General features: G+C 43.4%; 1 protein-coding gene across 1 annotated transcript in view; it reads left to right on the top strand.

Moving 5' to 3' along the window:
* Positions 1–16284, top strand: part of CREM (cAMP responsive element modulator) — a 128457-nt gene that overhangs the window by 101497 nt on the left and 10676 nt on the right. The gene's annotated exons all lie outside the window — the stretch shown is intronic.

Raw genomic sequence — 16284 nt, 5'->3', positions numbered from 1 at the left:
TTTACCATTCTTTATATCACAGGAAGCAAAATAAAACCAAATCAGTTAACTGTAAATGGGCATGCACCATCTTAGTGGAGTGGTGGAAGTGTTCTAAATCTAGATTGTGGTGATGATTGCACAACTAGGTAAATTTGCTAAAAATCATTGAATTGTACACTTAAGAAGAACTGTGGTATGTGAATTACATCTCAGTAAAGTTACTCACAGAGCCCAAATTAGTTGCAGTGCATCATATGACCACAGAATGTCAGCGAAGATTTTTCCATAAACCTATCTCCAAGGGGGACATCATCAACCACGGCTGTGGCTGCTGCCCTTCACCACAGAAATTCCTCTGTCCTGGGTCTCAGGGGCTTGAAGTTACCAAACACCAGAGTCAGGTATTAGGAATAAGGAAATATTTTCAAATATTGGCTTATGCAAATCTACACTGATCGGAGCTATCAAATCGTTTAATCCATGATATATACAATTAAGTAAAACTCACACCACAATAATCTTCAATAAGCAAACTAGAAATTCAGTCCTACTGGAAATATTAAAGTCCTTTAAAACTAGTTTTGGACTAATTATACGTTCTAGTAAATATTATACAAACTTTAAAAAATTTTTTCTTCTTTTTTTCATTTTTTTGTTTTGTTTTATTTATTTATTTTAATTGAGCCGTGTATCTTTTTTTTTTTTTTCCCCGTCCGCATGGCATGCAGGATCTTAGTTCCCCGACCAGGGATTGAACCCGTGCCGTCAGAGCATTTAGTATCCCAGACCTCACTGTCTCATGACTTTGATTTCAAAGCTTTCAAGTCAGGCAGTGGTTATTTTTAACAATTCATCCTGGGGGGAATTCCCTGGCCACCCAGTGGTTAGGACTCCATGCTGTCACTGCTGAGGGCCCGCGCTCCACCCCTGGTCGGGGAAATAACATCCCACAGGCCTTGTGGAGCGGCCAAAAATAAAAATAAATAAAAAGAAAAAAAAATTCATCCTGACTAAAAGAACTACAGCAACAAAACCAAAAGCAATGTTACGGATGATACAGCGTGTAGAATGAATAATGGCTGTCTGTTGTAATGGAGGACTCATGGCTGATACAGCTCTTCCACTAACTCCCTGGGTCACTTAACCAGCCCAACCTCTGTTCCTCTGCTTTGACCTTGGCATTTAGTGATACTGTGAAGAAAACGGCTGACCCTCAAATTTCTGAGAAGAGTAAATACAAGTAATATTTCATCAGACCCTATAGTTTCTTATCCCTGTGAGCACAGTTTCTACATTCTTGGTACTGAAGTCATTAACCCAAGAAAGCATCGTTCAGATTGCCTGTAACCGGAGTTCACGAGCGAAAGGGCCGTAATGAAGGCAGAGGCATCTACTTTGATCTGGTTCACCTAGGTTAAGATTTTGACACATTAAGACTTTATTTAGACGAATGTTACTTCACTTACACTTATTTATAAACATGCTCAAAATGTGACTGACTGAAAATTTTCCAGCTCACAAGTCTCCTCCCTTCTTCATCTTAACATAGCTGCACTAAGAGGAAGTATTGGCAGCCTAGAAGTGGCTGTGGTTTTCAGTGTTTTAGGAGGTTTACCTTCCCATAATCCGATTTACTGTTTTTACGTTCTTGAAAAATATAAATTAGTAATGAGAGAGAGAGAGACTGTACTCCTTTTAGAAGATTTCTCCATGTTAATTAGTTATTTGAAAGGTTTTATTGATTACTTTCTTTAACTGAAAAGGAGTTCGATGGAAATTTTTTAAATTGTACTTTTTAAATTTACATTTTTAATGTAAAATATAATAGCCATAAAAATCAAAGTTTAGTGACTTCCCTGGCAGTCCAATGGTTAAGACTCCAGGTTTCTACTGCAGGGGGCACAGGTTCAATCCCTGGTCAGGGAGCTAAGATCCTGTATGCCATGCGGCACGGGCAAAAAAAAAAAAGGATACATGGCTCAACTTAAATAAATAAAACAAAACAATGAAAAAAAGAAAAAAAGATTTTTTTAAAGTTTGTATAATGTTTACTAGAACGTATAATTAGTCCAAAACTAGTTTTAAAGGACTTTAATATTTCCAGTAGGACTGAATTTCTAGTTTGCTTATTGAAGATTATTGTGGTGTGAGTTTTACTTAATTGTATATATCATGGATTAAACGATTTGATAGCTCCGATCAGTGTAGATTTGCATAAGCCAATATTTGAAAATATTTCCTTATTCCTAATACCTGACTCTGGTGTTTGGTAACTTCAAGCCCCTGAGACCCAGGACAGAGGAATTTCTGTGGTGAAGGGCAGCAGCCACAGCCGTGGTTGATGATGTCCCCCTTGGAGATAGGTTTATGGAAAAATCTTCGCTGACATTCTGTGGTCATATGATGCACTGCAACTAATTTGGGCTCTGTGAGTAACTTTACTGAGATGTAATTCACATACCACAGTTCTTCTTAAGTGTACAATTCAATGATTTTTAGCAAATTTACCTAGTTGTGCAATCATCACCACAATCTAGATTTAGAACACTTCCACCACTCCACTAAGATGGTGCATGCCCATTTACAGTTAACTGATTTGGTTTTATTTTGCTTCCTGTGATATAAAGAATGGTAAAGTATCATTTGTAATTTGAGAATTTCATAAAAACTAGAATTCTTTTTTTTTTTTTTTTTTTTTTGGCTGCACCGCGCAGCTTGCGATATCTTAGTTCCCCAACCAGGGACTGAACCCTCGCTCCCAGCAGTGAAAGTGCAGGGCAGAGTCCTAACCACTGGACGGCCAGGGAGGTCCCAGAGAGAATTCTATTTTTTTTTTAACCTGTGTTAGGTCTTCGTTGCTGCGCGTGGGATTTCTCTAGTTGCAGAGAGCGGGGCTGCTCTTCGTTGCGGTGCGTGGGCTTCTCATCCCGGTGGCTGCTCTTGTTGTGGAGCACGGGCTCTAGACACGTGGGCTTCAGTAGCTGTGGCGCATGGGCTTAGTTGCTTCATGGCATGTGGGATCTTCCCTGACCAGGGCTCGAACCCATGTCCCCTGCATTGCAGGCGGATTTTTAACCACTAAGCCACCAGGGAAGTCCTGTTTTCTTCCCCCCCATTTTTATCGCAGTACAATTGCTTTAAAATGTTGTGTTGGCTGTACAACAAAGTGAATCAGCTCTATATATACATATATCCCCATATCCCCTCCCCCTTGAGCCTCCCTCTCACCCGCCCTATCCCACCCCTCTAGGTGGTCACAAAGCACCGAGCTGATCTCCCTGTGCTATGCAGCAGCTTCCCACTAGCTATCTATTTTACATTTGGTAGTGTATATATGTCAGTGCTACTGTCTCACTTCGTCCCAGCTTCCCCTTCCCCAACCCCCGCCCCCCCGTCCTCAAGTCCGTTCTCTATGTCTGCATCTTTATTCCTGCCCTGTCACTAGGTTCATCAGTACCGCTTTTTTAGATTCCATATATGTGTGTTAGCATACGGTATTTGTTTTTCTCTTTCTGACTTACTTCACTCTGTATGACAGACTCTAGGTCCATCCACCTCACTACAAATAACTCAATTTCATTCCTTTTTATGGTGGAGTAATATTCCATCGTATATATGTGCCACATCTTCTTTATCCATTCATCTGTCTATGGACATTTAGGTTGCTTCCATGACCTGGCTATTGTAAATAGTGCTGCAATGAACATTGGGGTGCATGTGTCTTTTTGAATTATGGTTTTCTCTGGGTATATGCCCAGTAGTGGGATTGCTGGGTCATATGGTAGTTCTATTTTTAGTTTAGTTTAGTTAAGGAACCTCCATACTGTTCTCCATAGTGGCTGTATCAATTTACATTGCCACCAACAGTGCAGGAGGATTCCCTTTTCTCCACACCCTCTCCAGCGTTTATTGTTTCTAGATTTTTTGATGATGGCCATTCTGACTGGCGTGAGGTGGTACCTCATTGTGCTTTTCATTTGCATTTCTCTAATGATTAGTGATGTTGAGCATCCTTTCATGTGTTTGTTGGCCATCTGTATGTCTTCTTTAGAGAAATGTCTATTTAGGTCTTCTGCCCATTTCTGGATTGGGCTGTTTGTTTTTTTGATATTGAGCTGCATGAGCTGCTTGTATAGTTTGGAGATTAATCCTTCGTCAGTTGCTTTGAAAAAAAAATCAGAACTATTGAATCTTTGGTTGAGTACATTTGACATAATCATATGCTTGGGAATGAAGAGCATACTCAGAAATTAAAAGACCCATTGTTATTAAGTCTATTTGGGGATCAAAGAGGTATTTTAAAAAAGCATTATGATTCTCTTCATATCATATTTGCTACTCAAGGATTTGCGTGTGCGTGAAGGCTTGTAAACCAAAGAGTCTGGGGACGTCCCTGGTGGCACAGCGATTAAGAATCAGTGCTTCCAATCCAGGGGCTCCGGGTTTGATCCCTGGTCAGGAAACTAGATCCCACATGCATGCCACAACTAAGAGTTCGAATGCCACAACTAAGAAGCCTGCCTGCCGCAACTAAGACCTGGCACAACCAAATAAATAAAAGTTTAAAATAACTAAAATAAATAAATAAAATAAACCAAAGGGCCTGATGCCCTTTCCAAGCTGGTGGGGATCCAGGGGAGAAACAGTGCAAAGCTTATTTGTCCCTTCTATTGATCTGGTCCTGAGAAGCTTGGTTTCTATCAATATTAAACTAAAAATCCAACAACAACCCTCACCCCACAATGGACTCTAAAGTACCTTAACACATTGTTGGGTTAAAAAAAAAAATAGAAGAAATGGAATAACTATTGGGACTTAAGGCAAAATCTTCATTGTGTAAATTATATGAATATTTTAATGGAGATGTTTTGTCCCTTATGTGAGTAACTGCTAACTCTGCTGCTTAATTCATGTATTTGGAGAATAGCACCAAGAAGCTGGGCCAGTGTGGGTTGGGCTACACCTACACGTACTTCATTGCCCTTTGTTCTTGCTTTTAATCCAGGTCTTTTCTTTCCCTGGACCATCCATCAGATGTGGAGATAAAGCCCTTCTGTGAATCTACAGTGGGAATTGGGGTCTTTGTGCAGAAAGCAGTCAGAGCCTGATAATCCTGAGCTGAAAACCCTTCCTTCTCCCTCTCTGCCCTCCCATGGCTTCTGCCCACAGCCCTGCAGTTATGGGGTGCACGGGGGAGGCACGTGAAGCTCGCCTTTCAGCTCACCAACTCCCCGGAAGGTGTAACTTTTGAAAAATCCGAATTGTCTCTTTTTACTTTTCAAAAATTAACATGTTAAAAAATACTTTTAATATTGGTAAGACGTACTTGAGGTTCAAAATTCAGAGGATACAGAGGTGTACAGTGAAAAGTCTGTCTCCCATCCCTGGCACCAAGCCACCCGGGAGGCAACCACCGTCACCAGTTAAGTGACAATTTGGAGTCGCAGGAGAGAGTCTGAGGCAGTATGTGGTCGGGCTGGGTTTCGTGATAAAGACTGGGGTGGTTAATAGTACACACCAAGCTCTTCGTCTATTCTGTCCATTGCATTCTACACTAGAGATTGTGTGTGCATCAGTGCAGTAATCCCATGTGAACCGGAGACGCCGAGAGCTGGCAGGGACCCCTCTGGACGCAGGGCAAATGCCTTTAAGATCTGAGTGGATCGATGAATTATTTATGCCCTACGTAGCAGTCTGAGAAGGGGCCTTCAGACTCACCTGGCAGGGCAGCGGCCGAGGTGCTCTGAGTGTTCTCCACCCAAGTGGTGTCAGTGGTCAGGAAGAATCCCCACCCTGCGGTCACAACACCGACGGGCAGCTGTGCGAGCTTCAGGACGTGTCTGCGGGTGTCCTGATTAACTGTCTGGATGCTGTTTATGTACCTCTGGGGTCCTCTGAAAAGGGTGTAGAATGGGTGCCCAGGTCTTCGTGCATCTGGAAATCCCTCTAGGTGCCAGGATGGCCCCCTGAGCAGAGGGAGGTGTGCATCTCAGGCTGCTTGACCCTATTTGGGAAAAGGATCCTCCTAAAAAAAAAAGCCTCTGTGTGTGCGTGTGTGCATTCGCATGCACACACGTGTCCAAACCCTGGGAACTTAGCCCAACTAATGTTCCCTGTGTTCTGTTTCTGTATTTAAGGTGGCATCCTGTCCATTGCTTCTAGGCCCTCATGCTGCAGGCCCTCACGTCTTTTAACAGTACCCAAATGGTTAAATAACATATGGTGCACCCAGGGTATTAAATACTATTATAATATTAAAAGTATATAAGCATGATACATACCAACAAGGAATGCTTTCCAAGACATGCTTGCAGGAAAACAAAAATGACAGCACAATTCAAACATATGATCTAGTAGTTTTACAGAAATTACACCCATATGCATCTATGTGTATACATTTATAAAAAATGGTGTGGACTTCACTTCCACTAGGTGCTCTGAGACCCCCCCCCCCCCCCCACTGCCATCCATCTAAGCACTGGAGCTCTCTACCCTACCCTCTGCAAGGGCCTCCTGACAACACAAGCCGGGTCGGAGCAGGTGGCACGCTGAGGGGTAAGGCTGCCTTGAGTGGGGGTGGGTGGCCGCAGCGGTGTTGCTCTGGGGGCACCTGCCCTTGGCCTGGTGGTGGGCTGGGCGGATGCTGGCCTCGGGCTCTGGGTGGAAAAGGGCAGTAAGGTAGAGCTCCAGTGGAAAGCACAGCTTGAGGAAAGCTTCCCTAATTTAGACCTGGAGGGCTCAGGATCCACGATCCATAAAGGTCACCAATGCACGAACAGATGAGCCACTAGGAGAGCAGAACCGGCTCCGCACTCCAGGCTGCAGGGTGAGTTCCAATCAGGGAGGCGGGGGGCTTGCTTCTTGGGGGTGCTGGGTGACCAGGGGCTGACGACTGCCCCACTTGGGAGTGGGAGAAGAGGGGCAGGGAACGCTGCCTTCAACACACAAATGGACTGATCATGAGAGAAAAGATGGATTTGACTAAATAATTTCTCTTTTTAAGTGAAAAATCTAAAACATGAAAGGGGTGCTCGTTTTTGCAATATATGTAATTATGAGCAATATCCAACATATAGAAATAATTCCTATCTAGCAAAGAAAAGTTAATGCAAAGAAAGAGGAACAGGAGACATGAGTATCTTATAGAAGAGCAACGTGTCTGGCCAGCAAACACAGGAAACGCTGTTTCACCTCATCAGTAATGAAGGAACTACAGCTGCAGACCGGGAGCTAGCATTCTGCAACCAGGAGACTGGTAAATTCAGAAGTCCGGCAGCACAGATGTTAAAGAGGATACAGGAGAGGTGCCTTCTGACCAGGATGGAGCAGCGGGAACCAGATCAATCTGCCTGCCTGACACAGCAGCTCAGCACCGGGCTCCCTGAGGGAAGGGACGTTCTCTGTGACCCTGTGGTTGCCCCAGCCCAAGGTCTGGGAGGAGTCCAAGGCCCCCAGGCAGGGAGGGGAATCCAACAGCCAGCCAGCAATCTCCCTGTGTTGAGGAGATGGCTGAGGGTTGGGTAATGCCAAGTAGCAGCGTCCAGAGAAGAGGGAGCTGCAGAGGAGCCCAGACCCCAGAGGCCCCCTATCAAGTCAGACCAGCCAAGGAAAGGACCACAGAAAGGAGCTCAGTGGAGTTGGGAATGGTTGTGTCTCCAATGGCCAAAGCGGAAAACACTCCTCCTTGGTGGGGCAGCAGGTAGAGTCCTCAGAAAAGCACTGCCTCTGCAAGTGAGCCTGGAAGCCGCTCTTTCCAGGCAGGTGACTCCGCCCAAGGGAGACTGAGCTCCAGGACCCAGGTAAGCCGGGGCCAGATTCCTGATGTGCAGAAACTGTAACAAAGGTTGCTTTCAGCCACTAAGTTTTGGGGTTATTTGTTATGCAGCAATAGATAACTAATACACCCACTGGCCAGGACTGATCTAGTAACCTGTACAACAAAATATCTAATCTGCTGATGGTAGAGACAGGCACCGTGTCCCCTGATTGGTGCTATCTCCTGAGGAGACCACATGGGACCCTCTTCCATCCTGCAGGGGACAGAGGTCCATCCCAATGGGCACAGACACATGGTCCAGATATTGGTTTGACTTTTCTGTTTGGAGGCATCAGCACCCACATCCCAGGCCCAGGGACGTGTGTGGGGATGGACTTGTGCTGACCCAGGAATCTCCCCTTTGTGAAGCAGAGAGCAGCATTTCAAGATCCTGTAGGGGAGTAGAAATTCTCCTTCCTACTAACCTCCTGGGTCATCTGGCTGGGCTCCTTTGAGCCGACCAGACAGGATACAGATTAACCACAGAAAAGCACAGAGGTTCATTAGCTTGTGCATCTGACCCACGGGGGCACTCAGAGACAAACGACTCAAAGGGAGCTTAGAACTGGGCTTACAGAGCATGTTGGCAAAGCAACACTAAAAATTTAGGGAAGTGACAAGACAAAGGAAAAGGACCTTGAGTCTCTAGGGGTGGCAAATTGTGGGAAGGCAGATATCTGGGAACCAATAGTAGATCCAGGCTAATTAGTAAAGCTTGTCATGTTGCTTCCTCTGGTGCTGTCTGATTCCAGACTAAGGGTCTAAAGTTGTCTCATTAACGTCTGTCCTTCCTGGCAGAGAGTGGAGAGGGACACCTTTGTAAATTTATGTCCTGATTTTAGGCAAATGGGGGAGCAGCTGCTGCTTCTCAACCGCCTTCAGCTCAAAATAATCCTTATGCCAAAGTGCCCTATTGTGGGGTGGCATATTCTGTGACCCTGCAATACCTAATACCTTAACCATTTCCCATAAGCCAGAATGATTCATCCATTTCTTTTGAAAGCTTGGAAAGCATGGTAAAAGTAATTAAAAATCTAAATTTTTAGCAGTTTCAAATTCACCTTTTGTCTCAAATGTCATAAATTTTGTTTAGGGCTGAAGAGTTAATCTATTTTTAGAGGAAAAAAATATTACTGCTTGAAAGGAGGAGATGTGACCTGTCAATATACAGGTATTAGAAGAAGAAAACCCCCCAAATCCCAGGCAGATTTCTCCATGTTTCCTTGCCACACCTTCCTCTGGGCACCATGCAGGGGAGAACACTCAGTGAGGTGCCCAGGACTCAAATGCGACCACAGTTACTGCTCCTTCGTGGGGGATGAGCACATATGTAACTCCAAAGTAGAACTCGGGGATGAGTTCCTGGTGTCACAAAGGCAAGTGGATTTCTCTTTATAGCTATTGTGCCCAGATTACCGCCCAGTTAAGAGGAAAACTCTTAATGGATTATCTGGTAAAAGAACAATTTTGTTAAAATGGTACACTAATTTTATGCCAATTCATAGATACAAGGTAATAATACCAATTTGTTTTTAAAAAGAACTCCCAAAGGATATAAGCCAGTTACTTACATAAAAGCCCTGTATTGCACCGTGGAAAGACAAAACATTGGACTTGATAAATCACAGCATCTGTCATATGAATTACTCTACCAAGAAGAATTAAAGGAAATGTCCTGTTACCAAGTCCAAGCTCGTATTGCTTGCTGCACAACAGGCCAGTAAACTGAGAGACGATTTGTCAGGGCAAGAAATAGCGACTTTATTCAGAAAGCCAGCAGACTGAAAAGATGGTGGACTTGTGTCCCAAAGAACCAGCTTGCCTGAGTTAGAATTCAGGCTTTTATACTGAAAGGGGAGGGCGTAAAGTCAAACACTTCCTGATTCCCATCAGCCTCCTGGGGGGAGGTGTTAATTTCTTCCTCCCTGCAGTCATTCACAGGTGGGCCTGGTCAGCATGCTTCCTGGGAGCTAAACAAAGGTACTTTAGCTTAATGCTCATTACCTGGGAGGCAGGGTTCCCAGAGATGGGCCATTGTGTATAATTTAAGCTTATAGGCAACATCCCCTCAGTGATTAACTTGTAATAGAATACGAAGGCTCTTCCCTATCACAGTCCTACCAGAGGAAGCTGGGGAGACAAAAGATGAGTAACTTGGTGCAAAACAGGTGGTGGGCAGGGTTTGACCTACAGACTTAGTTGGCGATTCCTACTCTAGAGCTAAGAATGGTGTTTACATGTTAAAATGATGGAGAAAAATTAAAGGAATGAAAATTATTTGGAATTCAAGGTTTCCTGGAACTCAGCAGAACCTGCTTGTCCATGTGTCTTCTGTGGCTGCTTTTGCTGAGTGCTTCTGACAGAGACCCATGCCCTGCAAAGCCTGAGCCATTTGCCATCTGCTTCTTTACGGAAAACGTTGCCATTCCCTGCCCTACAGCAGTGCTTCTCAGTTCTGGAACTGTGTGGGAAGGTTTAATGTTATGGATCTAATTGGCCACCTGCTGAACCCCGCTCCACCCCATGACCCTAAGACCCTAAGATGCAGCCAAGGTTGAGAAGTTCTGCTTTGAAACCAGACCTGAGAGCTGCATGTGGGATCTTAGTTCCCCGACCAGGGAGCAAACGCATGTCCCCTGCATTGGAAGCACCGAGTCTTAACCGCTGGACCGCCAGGGAAGTCCCCAGACCTCAGAGCTTTTTAAAACACCAAGGCTGGGCTCCCCCTCCGTCCAGTTAATTAGAAAGGGGGGGTGTGGTGAGGGGTGGGTGTCACCTGGGTGATTCCCGCTGCAGAGCTGAGAACTGGGGGCCTCTCTGAGTTAAATCCCTGCCCCCACTTAGTAGCCCTGTCCTCGACAAGTGACTGGAACCGGCAGGTGAGCCCCAGGGGCCAAGTGGGGAGGGGTCAGGGAGAGGTCGAGGGTTCCCTGGGGCCTTGCACGGAGATCATTTCACCTGGTCAAGTTAAAGATATTTCAGGATCCTTGGAGCTTAAACTCAAGTGTTATCTGATCACACCTCTGATCTGATTTCTTTTGGGAACTTTGAGGAAAATTTCGAATGAAAAAACAAGGACAAGCCGTAGTAAAATGGGAAAAATGCTTTGAAGTCGGAAGTTTTGATCCTCAGAATCCTCATTTGCTAAACGAGATGTAAAACACAATACAAATCTATAGATTCCCAGATTCATGTATTTGGAGCATACTTATACTAAAAAAAAATATTTTTTAAATCTGAAATTTAAATTTTATTGAGTACCCTGTATTTCTATTCGCTAAATCTGTCAACCCTATATAGAAACCTTAGTAATTCTTCAAAAAAATGACTAAGTATGACTAAGTATCATATTTGCTAAAAAGGTATATATTCTCTTAATTTCAATCATTTACCCCCAAACCTTCCTAAGAAAAATGACTCTGCTTTGTGGTTTAAAAGGGGTTTTAAGGAATATGAGAACCTACTAAAATTTGCAAACTGGCCACTAGAGGGAGCCAAATTGATAAATGACAGCCTATCTCCTGCGCTGATGAGTCAGTCAATGCACAGTGTCAAAATGAGTCCTACGTGAGAATTAATCACTTTTCTAAAAGAGATGGTTTTTTAAAAAACATCCTTGAAATAACATAACTAACACATTCAATGTCTTAAAAAGGTAGCAAACAACATATGGTTTTCAACAAGCGTATTCACATTAAACCTTTCCCATTTGCCATGGATGGAGATGGGGACCAGCAGGGAGTAGGTGCAGACTCACAGGAAATACTGAAATAACAAGCCCCTAAGATTGATGATGTAATGCATTGAACCTAAAACTGTAAACCAGAATCGAATTTGATAGATGACTTAGTGAGTCTTTGAGGAAAATACCAGAAAAATAGGGTAGGAAATCTCCAAGATCTCTCTCCACACATAAGATGTCACCCTCCTGTAGTTCTCTGACTAGAGGGGGACCAACTAGGACTCACTCGTTTTGCTGCTGCTTCCTTTTCCCAGACCTGGAAGAGATGGGATTTTTCTCTATTCCTTTCCTGTTTCAAGGACTCACTTACACTCTGGTTTAAAGTAAAATTCTGTTTTACATTTTTCAAATGATCATCAGAGTTAAAATTTATGCCCTTGTAATAATCTACGAGCCAGCCCTATTTGCTCCTGGAAATACAAAGATGGAGCATTTGGGATTTAGAAAGTCCTGTCTCTTTGAAAGCCTGTTTGGCAAGTTTGTGATCTTAACAATTCTCAAAAGCAAAGACTAGACTGCAAAAACATAACGTATTTTCTTTGCCTTCCTTCCATAAGAAACATAATCCTGCCTGAGACAACTGGATGCCGCCAACAGGATAGGGGGAGGTCATATACGTGGAGGTACAGGGAGAAAAGTACATCACCTATTTAAAAAATAATACCCATTACGATTCTTCAGCATGACAGTCAAGCCAGGTTTATCAAGTACTTTTTTTTTTTTAAGGTTTTTTTGGATGTGGACCATTTTTAAAGTCTTTACTGAATTTGTTACAATATTGCTTTCTGTTTTATGTTTTGGTTTTCTGGCCACGAGGCATATGGGATCTTAGCTCCCCGACTGGGGATTGAACCTGCACCCCCTGCATTGGAAGGCAAAGACCCTAACCATTGGACTACGAGGGAAGTCTCTTTATCAAGTACTTTCTAACGCCTGATGTTTAGCCAGTAGTTAGATCCAAGCAAACAGAAATAGCTCCTAACCTGTGTAATAGGGAAGAAACTTTGTGTTCTATTACAAGTTAATCACTGAAGGGGTGTTGCCTATAAGCTTAAATTATACATAATGGCCTGTCCCTGGGAACCCTGCCTCCCAGGTAATGAGCATTAAGCTCAAGTACCTTTGTTTAGCTCCCAGGAAGCATGCTGGCCAGGCCCACCTGTGAATGACTGCAGGGAGGAAAAAAGTAACACCTCCCCTCTGGAGGCTGACCTAATATGTAGTAGGCACAAAAGAAATATTTATTGAATTTACCAAACCAGGAAGTGTCTAACTTTACTCCCTCCCCTTTTAGTATAAAAGAAGCCTGAATTCTAACTCAGGCAAGCTGTTCTTTGGGACACCACTCCACCATCTTCCCTGTCTGCTGGCTTTCTGAATAAAGTAGTTATTCCTTGCCCCGACAACTCGTCTCAATGTATTAGCCTGTCGTGCAGCAAGCAGTACGAACACATGTACTTTCTTAAGTAGGATGTATAAACATCCCTACTATTTAGGGGTTATCTACCGGGGCCATTCCACCTGTCCACAAACATTAGAACAAACAGATGTTTTCTGTTTCTCAGTGACTGTAGTAAGTACAGTAGAAGAGTCTAAATGGCCAAAGAATTGTTCTAAAAGAATTTTTCAAATGATTACCCATTGTTAACAATTTCAGCACTGTAATAATGAAAGAACTATTTGATCGAGGGCAGGCACGTGGTGATTATGGCACATGCTGGATGGCTGGTTCATGTCGTGGCAACCATGGCAACCGGTGTGAGAGGTAATGGGTGAGTTTGGTGATCTTGCTAGGAACCTAGGGTGTAACAGTTACGTTTTGGTAGTTATTAAGTGCTGCAAAAGGTTGAATAGCGTTTTGCATTTATACAGTAAACATCTGCAGAAATAATCGAAGACCAATGAAATGAGAAAAGCAAAAGCCATTTTTCTGGGTTTGCTATAGTAAGGGAGCTAGCCGCTATCACTTGCGTTTTGGTGGAGACCCAAAGGTGGGCAGAGGAGTGGGAATGCCTTATAAGGTGCAGAAAGGGAAGGCTTCCGGTGTGCCTGGCTGGTGGCAGGGGGCAGCTGAGGGTGGATAAACTGGAATCGGGCATCCTAAGTGATTGGTCAGGGGGGCAGATTTGGCTTTCTTTGGTTGGTTTTAAGTTGGAAGCAGGAACAAAACTTAGGGAGGTCTGTCAGTTGTTAATCAAGCCCTGGCCGTTTGGGGCCAATTGTTACAAAAGTTATTATTTAGCTTCCTGGTTTGCTGCTAGAGACAGCAATCTTGCTTCCTGCAAGTCTGATTTACAGGAGGCTGGCTTCCTGGGCTGGTTACTGTGGAAGAGCGGTTGGTGTCCCGGGCAGGTGGCTGCAGGTTGTGGGGCAGAGCTCTATTGCTATGGATGGCCTGGCCATCGTCTGTGTGTACATTCAGTGTCTCCCATCCCATTCCTTAATCGAGAACAGAAAGAAAAACTAAGCAGACACACCCAAAAGATGTTGGCGAGAGATTAATTAAAAGTTTTAGTCATAATGGGAATTCCCTAGGGGTCCAGTGGTTAGGACTGCGCGCTTCCACTGCAGGGGGCACGGGTTTGATCCCTGGTTGGGGAACTAAGATCCTGCATGCCTTGCGGTGCGGCCAAAAAAAAAAAAAAAAAAAAAATCATTATGCTCTTTTCAAATTAATATATTTAAATTTCAAATACAGTCTTCATCCAAATAGGTCAGGTTGCAGACATTCTGGGTAAATCATTTATTTTATGAAAACCAGTGTCCTACAGTTGTGCACTTTATTAGGTGGACCGCAAAGGTGCATGTGCTCTTATATACTATACACTGGAATGGAAACGCTGGAAGGCCCCTTAGCCCTGGCATCAAGAACAGGCCTGATATGTAGTAGGCACAAAAGAAATATTTATTGAATGAATTAATGCATGTTTCTAACTCTTTTTTTAAAGTTTATTTTTAACTGTGCTAAAATACATATAACATAAAATTTACCATTTTAACCATTTTTCAGTGTACAGTTGAGTAGTGTTAATTACTTTCACATTGTTGTGTAATCATCTCCGGAACTCATCTTGCAGAATTGAAACTCTGTACCCAGCTCCCCATTTGCCCCTCTCCCCACCCCATGGCAACCAATACCCCCACCCAAGCCCCGTCTCTATGAGTTTGACTTCCCAGGTGCCTCATATACGTGGAATCATACGGTATTTGTCTTTTTGTGACTGGCTTATTTTACTTGGTACAATGTCCTCAAGGTTCATTCATGTGTAGCATGTGTCAGAATTTCCTTCCTTTTTTTTTAACCTTCCCCCACCTGTCCCTCCCCACCCGTAAAAAAAATTAGGAAGGATATAATCTGAGAATAGTGAACTCACAACGGTGTCTTTGCTTCTCTTACTTCACTCATTTTTGGCATTTGGAAATGGGCCTCATTTCCCTCATCTGTAAAATGGGGTCATAATATATACACATGCACGTGACCACTGACCTAGCTGTCCTGCCTGGCACAAACGAGGGGATGGGGGGCTGTTAGCCCTCCCCTGCTCGTCCCCTTGAGCTGGTTTTTCCTCTTACTCCATCTCCCACTACTAAATACCCTTCTCTCTTCTTCTGACCCTCCTGGGAGCAGAGAGAGGGAGGGGCCAGGGTGAGGGGTAGGTCATGACACGCACAGGTCATGACCAAGAGGGAAGAAAACTCACTCTGTCCAGGACAATGTAGGGACTCTGAGGGAAAATTCAGCCTTTTTAAAGCTGAATAATATTCCATTGTAGGTGTACACCACATTTTGTTTACCCATTCATATGCTGATGAACCCTTAGGTTGCTTCCACCTTTTGGCTATTGTGAATAATGCTGCTGTGAACAGGTGTACGAAAGTCTCTTTGAGACCCTGCTTTCAATTTTTGGGAGGTATATACCCAGAAGTGGGATTGCTGAATCATATGATAATTCTATTTTTATTCGGGGAGAACCACCATACTAGTTTCTATAGCAGCTGCACCACTTTACATTCCCACCAGCAGTGCCCAAACACGTTTCTGACTCCTAAGTTTGATTTCCTGGTGTGCTGGTCTGGAGCAGATTAGAAGCAACGAATTAGAAGGGACCAGCAGGTAAAACAGTAGCATGAGGTGTCGTCTGGCAATCTAACGTTGAGTGACAAGAATTACAAGAAGCAAAACTAGCACTGGATTATTACAATATTCAATAATGGATACTCTTAATGGTGATCTGGAATATAATGAAAAAGTTAAATTATGTTCGATTTCCATCGTATAAGGAGGCAGGCATCCTTAAACCATTGGTAATTATGTAAGAAAAAATCCATTGATAATTATGTAAGTATTGAAGTGTTTAATTTTAGAATGATTTCCAAAACAAAGAGTTCCATTAAAAATTGTGAAATTTTTCCAAGGGCTTGGTCCTTAAGGAGGTCATTTTCATTTATCCAGGAAGTTCACTTTTATGGCCTTGACCCCTTCCTATAATGCCACATTAGTGAGATGTCGCTGTTTCCATGTATAATAATCATACAGAGGCCTTTTCAAATTTAAATCATGATGTAATGACGTATACTAAACCAAAATAATACTTTCAGCTAATGGTGTTTGTATGGTCATGAAACGTTTATTGATTAAGGAAAGAGGGAATCCACTGAGCTAGGAAAACATTCTCCAAACCACTGGAAAATGACAGGTCTAACAAATAATTACCATTTGGTGGTGTATATTGAACAGTCTTAC

Source organism: Delphinus delphis, chromosome 2 (genome assembly GCF_949987515.2).
Source record: "Delphinus delphis chromosome 2, mDelDel1.2, whole genome shotgun sequence".
NCBI lineage: Eukaryota > Metazoa > Chordata > Mammalia > Artiodactyla > Delphinidae > Delphinus > Delphinus delphis.
This window is presented reverse-complemented; position numbering and strand designations above follow the sequence as displayed.